The sequence below is a fragment of the Hoplias malabaricus genome, chromosome 4 (genome assembly GCF_029633855.1).
Source record: "Hoplias malabaricus isolate fHopMal1 chromosome 4, fHopMal1.hap1, whole genome shotgun sequence".
NCBI classification, from domain to species: Eukaryota; Metazoa; Chordata; class Actinopteri; order Characiformes; family Erythrinidae; genus Hoplias; species Hoplias malabaricus.
The window spans coordinates 65691946-65708740 of record NC_089803.1 but is presented as its reverse complement, the minus strand read 5'-3'; the positions used below and the strand labels follow the sequence as shown (position 1 = coordinate 65708740).

Genomic DNA, 16795 nt, shown 5'->3' with positions numbered 1-16795 from the left:
ACTCTGAAATAATTGAAATATTGGTAAAAATAGATGCCTGGGTCTAGTTTGTAATTTCTCAGTATTCACAAGTGATGGCACTGATCCAGTACCAGGTGTAGGTTCCAGCCAGAAAATGCTGAATTGGATAAGCTTAGAAAAACTACTCTGATGTAACAAACCTGTTGTGAAATAGCACCCAATGTCTTAATTAAAAATAGCTTACACTGCAGTTTTGGATACCTATCCTCCCACATTTCTTCTGAAATGAAGAAGTGTGTGCCTTTTTGTGGTAGCAACGGCTTCTACTCTTCTCTGAAGACTTTACTTGAGATTGCATTAGTGAGATCAGTAAGGGGCCCCTAACACAGTGGGGTTTTTAATAAGTCAAGGCCACAAAATAATATATTGAGGCCAGAAAATAGTATATTTTGAATATTTTGTGGCCTCACAATACTGTTTTATAGCCTCGATTTATTATTCTGTGACCTTAATATATAATTTTGTGTCCTCCAACTATTATTTTGTGGCCACAAGGTGTTAAAAAGACACACCCTGTCACCTTAGGGGCTCCATACATCAGTTAAAGATGTTGAATGTTTATTGCTGTGTCACAAACACCATTACAACTCATTCCCAATGTACTGCATCATTTTAGAGAAACATTCCAGTGCTTCATAACCCAATGCTGGAGGATTATATGCTCATCTAGATCTCTCTTGGCATTGGGCATGTTGACTTTGGGCTTAGCTTTAGCTGCTCCGCAATGTTTTTCAGTGGAGTATTTTTCACAAATGTCTTGCCTTATAATTCATTCATTCATTATCTGTAACCTGGAATCATTGGGCGCAAGGCAGAAATACACCCTGGAGGGGGCGCCAGTCCTTCACAGGGCAACACACACACTCACACCTACAGACACTTTTGAGTCGCCAATCCACCTACCAATGTGTGTTTTTAGACTGTGGGAGAAAACCGGAGCACCCGGAGGAAACCCACACAGACACAGGGAGAACACACCACACTCCTCACAGACAGTCACCCGGAGGAAACCCACACAGACACAGGGAGAACACACCACACTCCTCACAGACAGTCACCCGGAGGAAACCCACGCAGACACAGGGAGAACACACCACACTCCTCACAGACAGTCACCCGGAGGAAACCCACGCAGACACAGGGAGAACACACCAACTCCTCACAGACAGTCACCCGGAGGAAACCCACGCAGACACAGGGAGAACACACCACACTCCTCACAGACAGTCACCCGGAGGAAACCCACGCAGACACAGGGAGAACACACCAACTCCTCACAGACAGTCACCCGGAGGAAACCCACGCAGACACAGGGAGAACACACCACACTCCTCACAGACAGTCACCCGGAGGAAACCCACGCAGACACAGGGAGAAGACACCACACTCCTCACAGACAGTCACCCGGAGGAAACCCACGCAGACACAGGGAGAACACACCACACTCCTCACAGACAGTCACCCGGAGGAAACCCACGCAGACACAGGGAGAACACACCACACTCCTCACAGACAGTCACCCGGAGGAAACCCACGCAGACACAGGGAGAACACACCACACTCCTCACAGACAGTCACCCGGAGGAAACCCACGCAGACACAGGGAGAACACACCACACTCCTCACAGACAGTCACCCGGAGGAAACCCACGCAGACACAGGGAGAACACACCACACTCCTCACAGACAGTCACCCGGCACGGGAATCGAACCCACAACCCACAATAGGCAGCAAACGTAAACTAGAAGACACTGCTGACTTTAAAAAGACAAAAATATGAATAAGATTCTAAATGAAAGTATCTTCAAGCTTTTGAACAATAGTCCCAGTGTAATAACCGAGCCAGAACAGAAGACTGATGAATCATTGCTACTGTAACTAAACCTTGCTGTAGCACCAAACTGGACACACTGAGGTGGCCTCATGGTAATGAGTGTTCTTTTCATGCATGACCGCCAAATGGATTATCTTGGAAACAGATCATTCGCTGTTTCTATCAGTGATAACAACATTAACATCATGACTCACGCTGGGCTCGTGGCGTGGGCGAACTGTGTGGATGTGTGCATATGTGTGTGTTTGAGGGATGCCCATTAAATTATTCAATCCCCTGATACTAAACGGATATTTGGATCAGGTTCAATTTAGCTCACTGTCAGCTGTCAGTCCCTCGTGAGTTCACTGGTGTTGTCATTAATAAAATGTCTGCTTATTTACAGTTATGAAAGAAAAAACGGGAAAATGTCACTGGCCTTACAGCATTATGTGAGGTGTCAGAAAATCAGAATGCATGTGGTACGCAGAGGTGTGAAGAGCAGATTAACACCATGCTGGGGTTAAAGTACATGTAATGAAACGATGACTCAGAACTAAATGTAGCTTCGAAAACACAACCTGAGCTCCCTACAGAGCTCTAGCGCAACTTCATAGTAGGGGTGCAGCACTATAGGAATCGTGGCTGACTCAGGCTCCAGAGTCCTGGATTCACTTCTTGAGTCAGTGGTGCTTTTCCACCTCGTGGGTCTCGACACAGCTCGGCATGCTCAAAGCTTGTCGCTTTTCCACTGGCATGGCTCCCCCACCAAATGGAGACCATGACATTGCAAAATTGCATCTCTAACAGAAATTGCTGGCTTTGAAAACCACATAACTCTTCGTGTATTCGCGTGTTGTTTTAGTTTTTTGGACTGGCTCCGCACTCCAAGTCTCACAGGTCAGTTTTTATCTGTTGCAGGATAAGATTGCATTTTGTGGTGATTGACAGGGCTTTGGCCAATCAGCACTCTGCAGGGTTTACACCTCAACATCTAGCACCTACTCAGCATGGTTGGAACCCAAAGTGAGCTGGGACTGAAAACGTACCAGGCACCAGATTTGGCCAGAGGAAAGACAAAAGAGCCGTGCCGAGTCGAGCCATGTAGGTCCCATACAGTGGAAAATCACCATATAAGGAGTTGGGTGTGTTCTCTCTGTGTATGTGTGGGTTTTCGTCAGGGTTTTCAAAAGCATGCTGTTATGTGAGTTGGCTGTGTGACAATGCCCACAGGTGTGAGTGTGTGAAATTGCCCACAGGTGTGAGCTGTCCACATCCTGACCAGAATGAAGTGGTTACAGAGGATGAATAAATGAATGAACAATGCCAAAGCATGGACATTTATAAAACCGGACTCACATTAGAACTCCAGAGTGTACAGATGTTTGCAGGCAGCCGTTATAATGAGTGGATTCAGCTGGATTTCGGACCACCAGCTTCTGCCACAGATGTTCAATTGTGTACACACAGCTTTTGTAATCTCCCTGTGTTAGAACATAAAATGGGTCTAAAATGCAATTTAAAAGCTCCAGTGTGAGAGAGGCAACCAGCCACAGTGCAGTACTCTTCACCAACAGAAAATAAAGCGAAATAAACTCCGTTATGTTGGGGACAACCACAGAACCATAGGAGGATTGCTCCCCCAGGTAAAAACCATACTGATAACATGAAAATGAAGCCTTCTGGTGCAATGTGTCAATAAGAAGGTAACAGTACCAGAGGAACACAGGCCACTGCTAAAGAATGATTCTGTTCACAGAGTCACAGATCAAACCATAATATGATCAACACGTGCTGCTGTTTGCATGGGTACTGCTTTCCAGGTACTTAGACTATTTTCTTATCAGGCAGCAGTCAAATTTGTTAGGTGTCACCTTTTGAGCCACCCCACATCAACCATACTTACAATCTCAGGCCGTTGTACAAACTCTACATGACTAATGTTCATTCATTCATTATCTTTAAGTGCTTATCGAGTTCAGGGTCACGGTGGGTCCAGAGCCTACCCGGAATCACTGGGCGCAAGGTAGGAACACACCCTGGAGGGAGCGCCAGTCCTTCACAGGGCAACACACACACTCGCACATTCACACCTACGGACACTTTTGAGTCACCAATCCACCTACCAACGTGTGTTTTTGGACAGTGGGAGGAAACCGGAGCATCCGGAGGAAACCCACGCTGACACTGGGAGAACACACCACACTCCTCACAGACAGTCTCCCGGAGGAAACCCACGCTGACACTGGGAGAACACACCACACTCCTCACAGACAGTCACCCGGAGGAAACCCACGCAGACACAGGGAGAACACACCACACACCTCACAGTCACCCGGAGGAAACCCACGCAGACACAGGAAGAACACACCACACTCCTCACAGTCACCCAGAGGAAACCCACGCAGACACAGGGAGAACACACCACACACCTCACAGACAGTCACCCGGAGCGGGACTCAAACCCACAACCTCAAGGTGACACTCCCTGCTGCTCCACCGTGCCACCCATTCAAAACACGTCTTTTGTCTCCATCCTGTGTGTCATGTCCATAGGTTGTATACACCCCTTACGTTTCACCCATTGAGAACACAGACATTCAGTTGTGCACACAGCTTATATAATTTTCACAGAAAAACATGAAGCAAAACAGACGTTGTGGAGCTACACAGGAACCTAAACTCACCCTGCTCAATTCCAAGTGTCAGCTAAAGAAGAGTAAATCCCCAGCATGGAGGAACAGGGGAACAGTGTTCTCTGGAGTAATGGAGCACCACAGCATCACGGTACGGATGAACGATTCAAGTAAAGTATTTAACTGCAATGTTTCAGACCAATCAGGATTGAAATTGTAATTGTTTTCTAGGTAGACGCAGTGGCATGGCAGGTATTGTCACTGCGAGGGTCCTGGGGGTCCTGGTCCCCACCTCAGGTCCCTGTGAGGGATTTGGTGTGTTCTCACCGTCACCTGTGGGTAAGTGTGAACATGATAAAGCAGATACAGAAAATGAAGGAATGGTTTTCCATAAATTAAGCTCCAGGCCTGTTTTTATAACAGAGAACTCCAAGACAGCGTGGCTTTTTTTAAACACTGACTGTAGAGTGGCCGACCTTTATGTAATCGTGGTTGTTACGTAGCAGTTGATTGCTTCTGTTTGGTCTTAGCCTGCTATTTTTGTGCTGAATGTCCCTGTTTTAAAACATTAAGATGTAACAGTTGTGGAAATTAATTGTGCAGCACAGACATTAAACCCAGACAAATGTAAATATCTATGTATCTGCAGATACATGAACTAAAAGGCATTCTAATGGGTTAGTACTCCAACCCACCTTTTCACACTAGATGTTGGAGCTGTGCTTTGAGGATTTGATGGCACTCACCCATGGGAGCATTAGTGAAGTCAGTTACTCATGTTAGATGGCGCTCTGGATTGTAAACACCACTTTATCTCAGTTCAGTGATACTAGACACAGATCTATCCCTCCGAAGGATCCAGTTAAAGTGATCAACAGTCTAGGTATAGGTTTAGGTTCATATGTGCTCCTCTTTTGGACGTTATACAAGCTGTGTGCATGATTAAAGATCTTACAGGTTCCTTGAAAGTACAGTTCACAAAGCATCCAGTGCAGCTTTATGAATATGTAATCTCACAGCTGCATTAAGGTAGTAGGCCTGCAGCAAAGCTGGAGACTTCTAGGGGATAAGCAGAGGGCCGTCTGTGCTTGGTCTAAGCATTCTGTAGCTCCACTGAGGTGCCCCACTTTTCCATGGGGTTCTGTGCTCTTTATGAGCTCCTTATTTGGTAAGAGTGTGCTCCATTACTGGCAACCCCACTAGTTCAGGGGGCTTAAGGTTTTGGGGGAGCTCAATATGGTCTAGAAATGACATCATGATATATACATTCTGAGATCACTTCGACAAGAGTAGGTTGTTCACAAATGTTGCATTTGAAACCAGTTATATTTATATGTTCATTATATGAACTTGTTCTTCAGGTTGCTTGAGAATGTGTTGTATATGTTTCTATGTTAGTGCCATTGGAAAATGGATCTTCTATTGATTCAAGTTGGAAATTGTAATAAAATTGGAACTATTTTTGGTTCTGTACACAGAGCTGTTTCCAAAAAGGTGCTACATAGAACACTATGCAGCACATTCTCCATCAATTAAAAAACAATAAAAAAATTCACCATGCATGTGGTTCTGTGTAGAACACACAGTTCTATCCTTTCATTCATTCATTGTCTGTAACCCTTATCCAGTTCAGGGTCGCGGTGGGTTCAGAGCCTACCTGGAATCATTGGGCGCAAGGCGGGAATACACCCTGGAGGGGGCGCCAGTCCTTCACAGGGCAACACTCACACATTCACACCTATGGACAATTTTGAGTCGCCAATCCACCTACCAACGTGTGTTTTTGGACTGTGGGAGGAAACCGGAGCACCCGGAGGAAACCCACGCAGACACGGGGAGAACACACCAACTCCTCACAGACAGTCACCCGGAGAAAATCCACGCAGACACAGAGAGAACACACCACACTCCTCACAGACAGTCACCCAGAACGCAAATCGAACCCACAACCACCAGGTCCCTGGAGCTGTGTGACTGCGACACTAAACTGCTGCACCACTGTGCCGCCACACACACAGTTATATTCAGATCCATTTACTTTACTAAAGAACCATTAAAGAACCACATTTTAAGACTATGTTTCAGCAATTAATCTTAAGATTTTACTCAGAAACTTCTTTAAATGATTCAGTAACTGCAGTCAAACTTATATGTAACTCATTTAGTTACAAGTTTGAGGAATTGAAAGAAGGCCTGCACGTGAGGGCCTTGCAGGTTTAAGAATTAAGAACAATATTTTCTCAAAGCAGGAAAGCACAGTGGTACAGCAGGTTAGTGTCGCAGTCACACAGCTCCAGGGACCTGAAGGTTGTGGGTTCGAGTCCCGTTCCGGGTGACTGTCTGTGAGGAGTGTGGTGTGTTCTCTCTGTGTCTGCGTGGGTTTCCTCCGGGTGACTGTCTGTAAGGAGTGTGGTGTGTTCTCTCTGTGTCTGCGTGGGTTTCCTCCGGGTGACTGTCTGTGAGGAGTATGGTGTGTTCTCTCTGTGTCTGCGTGGGTTTCCTCCGGGTGACTGTCTGTGAGGAGTGTGGTGTGTTCTCTCTGTGTCTGCGTGGGTTTCCTCCGGGTGACTGTCTGTGAGGAGTTGGTGTATTGTCCACGTGGGTTTCCTCCGGGTGACTGTCTGTGAGGAGTTGGTGTATTGTCCACGTGGGTTTGCTCCGGTTTCCTCCCACAGTCCAAAAACACACGTTGGTAGGTGGTTTGGTGACTCAAAAGTGTCCGCAGGTGTGTGTGTGTGTGTGTTGCCCTGTGAAGGACTGGCGCCCCCTCCAGGGTGTATTCCTGCCTTGCGTCCAATGATTCCAGGTAGGCTCTGGACCCACCGCAACCCTGAACTGGATAAGCGCTTACAGATAATGAATGAATGAATTAAATAATTTTCTCAAAGCTGGAGTAGGTTAGTTTTAGTTTAGAAGCTTTGTTCACAGAAGTGGTGACAGGAAACAGACATCTGAATGTCTCTAAAGTTAAGTAGATTCTCTGTTTCCCTTACATCTCATCTGTTTAAATTTGGAGAAAATTTGAAAAGATTGTGAAATACCCCATCAGTAACAGTCAAATAAATGTGTAGTTTAAAGGGTTAAGATCCAAGGTTATATTAAAGCAGGAGAGTCCAGTCATAGCAGCAAAGGTCCGCTGTGATGATGTCATTTAAACCAAGCAGCACGGTTGGACACACTGCACACTGCTGAAGAGAGACGCACTGATTAAAGAAGTGGATTCAGGTGTGCTTCTGCTTATTTAGGATACTAACTGCCAACCACACTGCTCCTTCACACAAGAGTGTCTTTAACGTGACAATGAAATCATGCTCGTGGACTGAACACATTTTTAAACATGTGACTTCATGTACTTCACTTTGCAATAACAACACACTGCCTGGTTTGGAGCATCAACAGTGGTGAGGTGAGTCATGTGGTTTCCTCTTGAGTAAACACTGTGTAGCACTAACTTCTTGAGGCTGTGGAGTGGAGAAACTGCTGGAGATATATGATCAGTCTTGGAAGGGTTGGGGGACTTTGTTGCCAATAGGAAGTCCAACAAAGATAATGGTTTCTTCTGAAATTAAGCGTGTATTAACACTAGATTCTGGAACATTTCTGTGTCTGTCTAATGGCGTTTAGTCCTGAGAACATTAGTGAGGTCATGCACTGATGTTGGATGATTAGTTCTGGAACACAAACACATGAAATGTATTGGATTGGAGATCTGATTGTCCGGGTCTACATTGTGGGAACGTGTGGGTATCTGAATCTGAATTCCTTCCTAATATAAGGGTGTCAGTCTTTCCTTTCCATATGGAATCAGCTGGAAGAAGTGAGCATATAGGGTGCAGTCTCATACGCTCATGGAGGCAAATGGATGTTTGGCAATGCCTAAGAACAGAGTGAAGGATTGGAAGAGGAAGCGTTTTTCACATTTAGTTTTACACAGGAGATTCTGGTTGATTCAGTGAGATATTTGTGGGAATAACTCCAATACGGTGGCATGACTGTAGCCAAACTGGGAAACACGGTGTTTGATTATGTATATAGAGAGAGAAATAAGCTTTGAATAACAATGCAGAAAGCTCTGAATGATTGTACTGCCTCAGTAAACTCTCAGATCCATTTTAAATTCACTTTATTTGCAGCTCTTGAATATTGTGGGATTGAATTAGCATGAACTAGCATTAATGTTTTAACCCGTTTGTTCTATAAAAAGGCACTGAAGCGATTAATTAAACTGAAATTGTTGGCATGGTGGATTGGGCTCTGCTAAGATGAGTCAAGACATTACATAAAATGAAATTTTGTTCAAAGTACTGCTCAGGCAGCCATGGATTAAGTGATTTTCTTATTTTTCCTCAAGTAAAATGCATAAGAATGAGGTAACAGTGAGGAAACCTTAACTAAACCGGCTGCTAATGTGCTCTCAAAAAGTTCAGTGTAGATTTGGTCATAAAAAAGTAACTTTCAATTCAACGTTGATTCAACGTTGAAATAACGTAATAACCGTCTAATCAACGTTCTCTTAAGGTTGAAAATGAAAGTTGAAAAGACGTCCAAACACAGACATTGAAAAGACGACTATTAGACGTATTTTGGACGTCCATTGACGTTATTAATTGGTCCCGAAATAAATTACTTGGATAAAACGCATTTTGGACGTCCACTGACGTTATCGATTGGTCACCACTTAACTAACTTATTAAGATGAAATTTGGACGTCCATTGACGTTTAAAATATGTCTTTGACGGACAGACTACTTTTAGACCTATTTTGAACGTCCAGGGACGTTCCTTGTTTACTGGGATTGTTGTGTAGCATATTTTCCTATGTGCATTTCAATGTGATGAGAGGGGAAATTAATTACTAAGCTGTGCCCCTGTTTTAAGGTGTATTCTCTTACTAGCTAACTAGCTTGCTAAGCTAACTTGTTAATAAACAACTTGTTGGCAGCAGTGGATGGAACAAGGTGTGCACCAGTGACATGAAGGATCGGGGAGACGTACACGAACCACAGAGAGGGAGTACCAAGGGATTGTCAGACGTGCAGAGTGACACAACAGCCACGACTGTGGATATTCGGCGAGGAGTGATGCCCTCTGAGTTGTTCTGTTAGCAGGCAGCTGCATGGCGCAGGTCTACATGCATGAATATCATTATGACAACTGTCCTTAACTGTGCCGGACTGTCACAGAGTCATATTCAGCGACGAGTCCCACTTTTGTCTTGGTGGAGATGACCAACATATTTGTGTGTGGAGACATTGTCGTCAGCGCTGAGACAAACGGTTTGTTGTCACACGTCCAGAAGGCCTGGGGTTATGGTGTGGAGTGCAATTTCATACAGTGCCAGATCACCTTTGATCTTCACTACAGTCCCTTTGACAGCCCAACATTACACCAATGAGATCCTGCAGCCAGTGGCTCCCAGCCACTGAATGCACAAGTCACTACACACTCTATAAACATTATATATAATTGGAGCTCCATCTAAAATAACCCCTCTATTAATAATCCAGATACAATACAATATCACTGTACAGTATCAAAGAGTCACAGTGCGCAAATCACAGTGCAGTGTGGTCATCTCAACACTGAGAGGTACGACAGGCGCAGCTCAGCTTCCTCTTTGCAATGCTGCGAGTGTGTAAACACATTCTGTAATCACTTTCAACTCTGTGGAAGCCCTGCCCCCCCCATAAAAAGTGGGACATGCCCACTTTCCTTCCGACATGTCACCGAACAGGAGAGAGACGAATAGCTTCAATAAAAGCCCTGATGGATGAAGCTAAGTGCCTGTTAAGTGGTCTCAGAGGGACACACGCCTACAACTGAAACACATCTGGAGAGGTTGAGGGGACCCTGCAGCGAGGCTTATGGCACTCACAGTGATACTCTCACATGTACCTTCACCACCTCCTTAGCTCCCAAGCTTTCTCCACAATCACACCCTTAAACGAACCCCTGTCAAGTACCATTCAATAAAATTTAAAAGGTGCAATAAGAAACATGACCAAAGATCCCGTGGAAACTTTTTCAAGTGCTAAACGTAAACTCACAGTTTGTGTATTCTGGTAAATGAAAGTCCAAAAAACTATCACTATAATCTCCATAAAAGAGCATCACTGCCATTCTGAAGCAGCTGCACATGAGATTAATTTCACCATTGACCCATGCAGTGTTGGCTAGAGATCTAACACTGTGATTAGAATCAGTACCAGAACTCATTAAAAAGAACACTAGGTAGTATTTTTACCTTAAAAGTACAACTTCATTATCATCGTGATGCTTCACTGACCTCAGGGAACAGGGAACATAGTTGTACCTTATTCTATTTAATTGTACATTTTTAAATTGTGTGGATTTTATATGCTCCATTTCATCTCTAGGATTTACGTTACACTCTGTTATTTTACAGATTTATATAAGGAAAGATTACAAATATGTACTTCTCCTTTTGGAGAAGAGAATGTAACACAACAGGATTTTAAAACCACTGTTGTGCCTTTTAAAGGTACATTTACACCGTATTTTTACAGGAACACTACTGTATTTCAAATTTACACCATATTACAGTAATTGAATAATACAATAATTTACTGTAAATACTGCGATTTACAGTAAAATACTGGCAGCAGAGTTCCCAGCCATTTACCGTATTTTTACAGGAACACTACTGTATTTCAAATTTACAGCATATTACTGTAATTGAATAATACAATAATTTACTGTAGATACTGTGATTTACAGTAAACTACTGGCAGCAGAGTTCCCAGCCATTTACCGTATTTTTACAGGAACACTACTGTATTTCAAATTTAGAGCATATTACTGTAATTGAATAATACAATAATTTACTGTAAATACTGTGATTTACAGTAAACTACTGGCAGCAGAGTTCCCAGCCATTTACTGTATTTTTACAGGAACACTACTGTATTTCAAATTTACAGCATATTACTGTAATTGAATAATACAATAATTTACTGTAGATACTGTGATTTACAGTAAACTACTGGCAGCAGAGTTCCCAGCCATTTACTGTATTTTTACAGGAACACTACTGTATTTCAAATTTACAGCATATTACTGTAATTGAATAATACAATAATTTACTGTAGATACTGTGATTTACAGTAAACTACTGGCAGCAGAGTCCCCAGCCATTTACCGTATTTTTACAGGAACACTACTGTATTTCAAACTTACAGCATATTACTGTAATTGAATAATACAATAATTTACTGTAAATACTGTGATTTACAGTAAAATAGTGTAGCAAACTCGCTGTACATTTACAACAATTTTGTACAGTGTACTGTAGCTTTTATTCTGAGAGTTTAGACGATTTTACTACAGCAAAGTGGGGCGAACTACCTATAAATACACAAAGAAATACACATCCTGCGAATCACAGCGCAGTGTATTCAGCCGTGTTGTAACCTACGACATGGAGAGGAACAAAAGAGGTTGATGTCCCCTCTGATATGAACCAGACGAACAGCACTGGCATACGAATTACATACTGTAACATGCTCATTCACCTAAAGGGACTGAAAGCTGATAAATCCACCATCAGCACAGCCACCAGAGGCTTCAAGGACATCACCCGGATTCATGCCCAGAGAGTCTGTATCATAGAAACAGCCCAGGAAGCAAAAGGAACCAGCGAATAAGCAACAGGCATGTACAAACATTCCCTTCGTAAAGACTATTGTTTATCTCTGTGGATTATTCTCCACATGCCAAGACTATGAGATTTGGATGAACTACTTAGAAAGGAGAGCAAAGCCACTAGCTGGTCTCAATTACAGACCAAACCCAGGGTGGAGACTGGAGACCATTCTATTACAAGCTAGAAATACTGAGGTGCCCAAATTATAAGCCAAACGCATCTGGTACTGACGTTGTAGGTCACCACTGGGTCCTTCTTGTTCACTCTAAAGGCAGATTAAAAATGGAGACTTATATTTTAGACCAGGTTAGGTCCAGAACTCCAAACACTGATTGATTCAACACAAAGCAGTTATGACAGATAAGCTGAAGATGATTTAAACAGGTGATACCTGGAATGGGGTGTTACATATGCTAACGCTGGTGTCTTTTCAAAACATGATATAACAAAAATAGTTATAGCATCCTTCATAACAACCAACATGCAAGTTGCACATTAAGAAACATTATAATTAATAAAACATAAGTCTATGTAGGCGGCACTGTGGCACAGCAGGTAGTGTCGCAGTCACACAGCTCCAGGGGTTTGTGGGTTTGATTCCCGCTCCGAGTGACTGTCTGTGAGGAGTGTGGTGTGTTCTCCCTGTGTCTGTGTGGGTTTCCTCCGGGTGACTGTCTGTGAGGAGTGTGGTGTGTTCTCCCTGTGTCTGTGTGGGTTTCCTCCGGGTGACTGTCTGTGAGGAGTGTGGTGTGTTCTCCCTGTGTCTGCGTGGGTTTCCTCCGGGTGCTCCGGTTTCCTCCCACGGTCCAAAAACACACTTTGGTAGGTGGATTGGCGACTCAAAAGTGTCCGTAGGTATGACTGTGTCTGTGTTGCCCTGTGAAGGACTGGCGCCCCCTCCAGGGTGTATTCCCGCCTTGCACCCAGTGATTCCAGGTAGGCTCTGGACTCACCATGACCCTGAACTGAATGATAAATCTATGTACAGAACTCTCTGCCTTTCCTAGACTACACTTCACCTTGAAATATTTATAATATTGTTTTTTTTTGTTTGTTTGTTTTTTGTTTTTTACATGAGAACCCTTTTAACATCTCATAACCTGAAGACTTGTTTTTTTCTTGTCATTCTTTATTGGTGAAAAATGCACCTTAACATTCACTCAGCACTGTTACCTGAACACCTTTTATAAAATATCTGGAATATTCCACAAGTCACAACAGGAATTTGTATCATGCCAGGTTTCCTGAATATCAAAGCAAGAGAAAAAGTACATTTTCCTTAACGTTTATTAACGATATAATGATTACTTTGTCAGTCCTGATACCTAATTCATAATTAATGATTATTGTTAGAAAACACATGTCAAATCACTTCAGAATGTCATTCATGTTGTAATGTGGGCCCAAATTTTATGCTAAATCTCAAAAAAACACAAAGAATAGTGCATAAATAAATAAATGTATATAAAGTATATATAGAAATATAGTATATAAAGAAAAACATGCCATAAGCCACACAGTCCTGCTAACAAGACACAGTCTTGAACTGTTGTTGCTAGGATGATTTGACCTGTCTTTTTTGTTGTTTGTTTGTTTTTGTTACATACCTTTTTTTAATAAACCCAGTGTTGGAAAAAGGTAACAAGCAATGACACCCTGTTATCAATGTGTACGGCTGACGAACTGAACAGCGCCCCTAGGTGGAGCCCTTTCTTTAGAGTGAGTGAGTGAATGAGTGAGTGAGTTACAAACTAGTTTGTTACCGTCTATGACGCAACGGGTCTCTAAAAATTAGTTTGTTTGTTTTTTGTTGTTGTAACATGTTACAGGAGCTACGGCACCCAGTCGAGGAATCACCCAGCCGTTAGTCTGTGTTAATCTTGGAAGTGCCCTCCCTTGGGGACTTATTTATTGCAGGCTGTGTACCAGAGGTTACTCTTCTACCGCGAATAAGAAATGAATAGCCCTTAAATTGTACACAAGGTCGCTAAGAGACTGTGGAGCTGAGCTTCCAGGAATGCAAGTCCTCTTCTAGACTCCCAATAAAAACACTGACAATGACACTGAAACACGGGGCTGTTTTTTTGTTTTTGTTACTCTGTGTGTGTAAGAGAGAGAGGGAGAGAGGGCAGTGACGTTGGCAGCCGTGCGTCAGCACCCCATAAACACAAACCATACAGCCACACAACCTGCGCAAAACCGAAGTGAAATAACTGATTCACACACTGCATAGATATTAATGCCAAGCCTCGCCTCAATCTGAGGTATTACCCGAGTCCGCTACTGTCAAAGGTGACGTTTTACATTCAAACATTTGAATGAACCCTGCCTGTGTGGATCTTACCTGTGCAGGGTCTCTGTGAGTCTCCGGCGGGCGAGGGCGAGCGTGCGGCAGGCTGGAGATCCTCCAGATGTGCCGGTGTACCGCTCAACACCCAGAGCTAGCCACAACGAAGCCCCGCCTCTCCCCCCGCCGTGATTGGCTAATTGCTAGAGAGTGTGAAATATCAGCCAATCGAAAAAGAGGACTCAGCTCAAGCGTGCCAATCAAAATTTAGAGAGGCGGGCTGTGTCGGAAAACGGGTGGACACTCAATAATACACCTGTTTTCTCGTCCTCCGCTCAAAGTCCGCATTCGCGAACGCAAGAACTACAGCGCCAGTGTCTAGCGCCCTCTGTTGGACTGAGTGGAGCAGTGGACCAGAGCGACCGATTAAATGGTCCGTATCGGGTAGATTTTCCTCAATTTTCAAGGTTTCAAAAGGAGCCGTTCACTCCTCAGTTCTCAATTTGTCTTGGTGAAAATTAATAACCTTGCTTTTGAAGTCTTTGTTTTTATGACGTCACAATAACTGTACAGACTTCTTCTCATTTGACTCCACCGAATTCTTGCTGAAGATATAAACTGTTACAGCCCTGTTTCACTGAATAAAGCACAGTAATTGGCAACCAATCAGAATAAAAACTACTTCTTACTAGGTCGTGTAAAAATAATGCCAGGGCCCTCTGTGGCACTCAGGTCCAAGACCCTGTTGAAGGACTAAAAAAGAGTGCAGAAACAAAACAAATGCCCCTCAGCACATAGTCTGGAATTGTATGTGTATTTACTCATTCCTTTCTCAAAGTTTTGAGAAAATTTGTGATATCTTTCTCTCCTAATTGACTGGAATGAAATCCCCATAGAGTCCCAGGATGCCACATCAAATCCTTTTAAAAAAGCACCAATGTCCATGGGTCATTTACAACCATGACTGAATCGTGAATGGCTTTCAAATTCTGGATTTATCTCAAAAGAAATAACAGTGCACTACGTGTCCAATATATAATGTGCGCGTGCAGCTGTATCCAGAATTGCTCTTTGTGAGACAGGATCCGGTATTTTAATTTCTTTGAAGGGCACTGCCTAAACAACAAGGAGGCATTTGAGATTCAGCCCATAATCTGTCCTTGGGTGGAGGGTAGCTGGCAAATTCTTTATGATGGGCAGGGGTAACTGGCCAATGAGTGAAAGTGTAATAAGTATTTGCTGTGTTTAACATACAGGCAAACAATAATTAAACAAAAATGTAGTGCCATGCCCTGTCTGCCTTCTGCTTAGTGATTGTGGATGTGCCCTTGACTCACTGGGACCCTAATCAAGAATGACTGAATGAATGGATAAAGTTGCCATTAAGGGAACAATTTGCCCAGACCTCATTTTATGTTTACAGTTTTTCGAATACTTTATGTGAAGCAAAATTAACAGTAACTCTACTATAAAATGTGCAGGTTGCGTGTGTATGTGTGTGTATATGTGTGTGTGTGTATGTGTGTGTATGTATGTGTGTATGTATGTGTGTATGTGTGTGTGTGTATGTGTGTGTATGTGTATGTATGTGTGTATGTGTGTGTGTGTGTGTGTATGTGTGTGTGTGTGTGTATGTGTTTCCACATGGTGACACTAGGGGGCGATATCAGCCTTAATCAGAGCAACGCGCTAACTCCCGTTAGCAACTTAACCTTTTGCTAATTACAAACCATCTCCTAGAAATAATCACGAAAAATTCTGTAAAATAGCAACTACTGTCCCTTTTTGTGCAAATGTATTGTGTTTAAAAGTCCAGCAGTTGATCTGTATGGATATTTAGCATGATGTACAATTGACGAAAATGGAAACTAAAAGATTTGTATCTTTATTTGCGAGAAAACTTTGGACAGTCATTTAAATGAAGCTAATCCCACCAAAGGCACAATCTCCCCAATCCCATGTCTTTCTTAATGTTTTCCGAGGCAGAAAATGTATGGACACCTGAAATAAAGGATATTAACTTAATGTAAGGTACTGCATGGTGACTTTTAGCTCATGCACAAATCCTTCTTAGCATCCTGTTTCACTTATTCATTCAGCTATTCATCTTCTGTAATGTTGTCATGGCTCTACGGGTCACATCGGATAAGAAACTTACCCTGGATCATTGATGAAGCCAGGAATACACTCTGGAGAGGGCTATTTCATTTCATTGGTTTTCTTTGGAGATTGTACAAATATTGTGGAATCGACTGAACGTTTGCACCTTAAAGTAGATAAATTCACTAATTATAGGGAGTGTGTATAGATATATACAAACTACAGCTAGATCTACTTTCTACTCCACTGTGTTTTGATATTAGCATTATTAGCT

At 43.0% G+C, this 16795-nt stretch overlaps 1 protein-coding gene across 1 annotated transcript in view; it reads right to left on the bottom strand.

The window, feature by feature from the left end:
* rerg (RAS-like, estrogen-regulated, growth inhibitor) overlaps positions 1-14611 on the bottom strand; it is a 63296-nt gene extending 48685 nt beyond the window's left edge. The window contains exon 1 of the mRNA XM_066667438.1: positions 14479-14611. The gene's annotated coding sequence lies outside the window, so the exon portion shown is untranslated. The remainder of the gene's footprint in view (positions 1-14478) is intronic.
* Positions 14612-16795: the final 2184 nt, after the last annotated feature.